The sequence below is a fragment of the Suricata suricatta genome, chromosome 9, assembly GCF_006229205.1.
Source record: "Suricata suricatta isolate VVHF042 chromosome 9, meerkat_22Aug2017_6uvM2_HiC, whole genome shotgun sequence".
Lineage (NCBI taxonomy): Eukaryota > Metazoa > Chordata > Mammalia > Carnivora > Herpestidae > Suricata > Suricata suricatta.
The window spans coordinates 7,632,864-7,636,172 of NC_043708.1; positions in this window are offsets into that span (position 1 = coordinate 7,632,864).

The window sequence follows — 3,309 nt, forward strand, 5'->3', positions numbered from 1 at the left end:
ACTAGGGCTTTGAACGCCGAGTCCAGTTCTGAGCACGACCACTTGGACTGAGCCAGTTAGACCCACTAACTTTTCTTTCCCTTTAAAAGGCAGAGCTAGTTGTTTCCCTGTTGTGTAACTGTGGTGAGGACCAGGGACAGGGTCTATGGAGCACTCGGGACGGTGGTCTGGTCTAGAGGAAGCACTCAGTCTTACTAGCGACCTGACTATCATTGTTAACTGTTTGGCAAACGTTAAAGGGCGCCCACTTTGTGCCAGCACTTTGCCAGGGAACAGGACCCAGCCCCCAGCCTGAAGGGGCTCCCTGCCCAGAAGCGATGTAGGCATGGAGACAGCAGGCGATGACCTAAGAAAGAATCAAGAAGTGCTAGCAAGAGGTGCTGACAGCAGGGATGTCCCTCCACGAGGCCGGGACCAGCGGGGTGGACGAGGCAGGACAAGGGTCAGCGGGGTGGACGGGGCAGGACAAGGGTCAGCGGGGTGGACGGGGTAGGGATAACAGTGGGAGGTTTCCAGAACGAGCAGCCGGGCTTGCAAAGTACATGCAGGAAAACAGGAGCGCTGATACTGATGAGAGGATGTCTAGGTCAGCCCCCATTCGGAGAGTTTCACACTTAAGCACTTTTTCATTGGATCTTTCCAGCAGCCCTGTGAGGCAGGGGCAGCGTCATCTCCGTTTGCTCAGTAAACGGGGCGTGGAGGGACTGATCACTCCCCCACGGTCGCACGGCGGGCACGAGGAAGATGAGCCCCCGGAGGTCTGGTTCCAGAGGCCGGGCCTCTGTCTACTCGATTCTGCTGTTTCCTCGGTGGGTGAGGAAGCCAGGCTTGGAAGTCAACAGCCTGTCCTGGGAGCCCTCGGTCTGTGGCCACAGTCCCAGCCACACAGCTGGCCTGCCTCCCACGTGCCCACGCCGCTTCCGTGGGAGAGGCATAGGGTAGGAAGCAAGCGGACCCTGGCTTCTGGAACCCACGGAAACAGGGGGTCACATCCTGTACTCGTGGACTTATGAGCACCTTTGAGCACCTGCTAGGCCAGCTGACTCAGGAGACCCGCATGATCCCGCTCACACAGCAGGCAGCTTGTGAACCAGTCTTGAAAGAGTCTATTTGGCTGTGTGACTTTGGGCAATTGCTTGGTGTCTCTGAGCACGACTTTCCTCAACTGAGGACTCGATGGCTTTTGAGTTTTGTTGCTGTTTGTAACTCACACGCTGCCGTTCACATCGAGGTGTCATCCACCGGTTCCGCCAGGCATTTATCTACTGAACACGCGCTTATTGAGCACCTACTATGTACCTGGCACTGTTCTAGGTGTTTGGGGCAGAGCAGTGAATCAGACTAGCCGAGACCCCTCAGGGGGAGAGCCCACAACAATAAACATGCTGAATAAATGTGTTAGCAGGGGAGTGGCAAGCCGTGGGGATGGTGAGATGGAATCAGCTTCCAGATTGAAGGCAGCGCCGCCATGATTTTCAGTCAGATAGAGGTGGCGGGAAAGGAAGGATTGGATGACACCAAGATATTCGGCCTGAGCACCTGGAAATAGGACATTGCCGTCAGCTGCAATGGGGGGGCAGAGTGGCGATGGGGGTCAAGAGTTCGGTCTTGGCCATGTCAAGGTTGAGATGAACATCAAGTGGGCATTTCCAGCAAGTAGACACTCAAGTCTGGCATTCAGGGGCAAGGTCTGACATGGTGACACAAGACCGGATACACCACCAAGGGAGAGTGTAGACAGAGGAGGGGATGAACTGCCAGGCCACGAGTGGGCAGATCAGTGGGATTCACGGGGGGTTCGGGGCCAGGTGGCCATGGGGCATCTGTGGCATGGAGGACCCTGACCCCTGGCATATGGAGCAGCTGGGGGTCTTCTGTGTTGTTAACTCTTGTGCTGTAAAATCCACAACTAAACATTTATTTGGTTATTTGGAAATCATTTTATTTTTATTATTTTTCTCCGTGTAATTCTTTTTTATGCTGGAAATACTTGAAAGGTTTACAATATGCCCTTCTGGCCTCGACGAGCTCAAAGAAGAAAGTTTGAGGAAAATTTAAGCACTGAGCTCCTGGTTCTCGAGGAAGCATTGGCAGCAGACGTGCACGTCCGACAGACCGTTGGTGTTTACGTCACCACGGGGGCTCTGTGGCCACTTCACCGACCACAAGAAAACCTACGACACAAAGCTGCTACTTTAGAAATTAGTAGCTTTAACTTTTTTAAATGTGTATTTTATTTTTGAGAGAGAGTGAGAAAGAGGGTGAGTGGGGAAGGGGCCAAGAGAGTGAGAGGGAGACACAGAATCCGAAGCAGACTCCAGGATCCAAGCTGTCAGCACAGAGCCCGACGCGGGGCTCGAACCCATGAACCATGAGATCATAACCAGAGCCGAAGTGGGATGCTTAACCGACTGAGCCCCCTAAGCACCCCAGAAGTTAGTAATTTTAAAAGATCTGCCCTAAAACACACCGATTTCACCCACGTAGCTGCAGAAGGGTGCTGTTACAGGTCGCTCTGGGAAACACGGATTTTCCATTTAGATTAAGCTACTGTTCTGCAAATTAATTCAGCTCGTTTTTGGTTCTGGTTTATCTCCTGCACGTACAGCAATGGAAATGATGGCTGATCGTGAGTCAGCTTCGTGTGGAGCCTTTCCTCCACACACAGGGAAAATGGTGCCGTTTGATATTGGCGCCTTCTGAATACCACTAGAAAAACATCAGTCGTTCTAATCATGCTCCAGTTCACGGGCTCGCAGCAAAATTTCTGCAAGTTCAGTCTGGCCAAGGGGAACAACTGACTTCCAGGGAATGCTACTCTAAATTCAGTTTAAATTGTTTACGTTGGAACTAGAGTTATATTTTTGTGATGATAATACAAACCCAAATTTTGCTGGGGCGTGGGGTCATGGTAACAGCGATGCTCTTACAAAAGCAAGAGAGCCTGAAATAGAAGTGTCCTTTCAAGAGGCCACAGTGCACACAAGTTTGCAATTGCATATGGATAAGTTTCAGTATTCTACCAATTAATTCTTTTTTAATGTTTATTTATTTTTGGGAGTGAGACAGAGAGACAGAGCATGAGTTGGCGGAGGGGCACAGACAGAGGAAGACACAGAATCCGAAGACAGGCTCCAGGCTCCAAGCTGTCAGCACAGAGTTTGACATGGGGCTCGAACTCACAAACCGCGAGATCATGACCCGAGCCGAAGTCGGACGCTTAACCACCTGAGCCACCCAGACGCCCCTCAGTATTCTACCAATTAAAATGGAGGTTCGAGGTGACAAAGTCTAGAAAATTTAAAGACG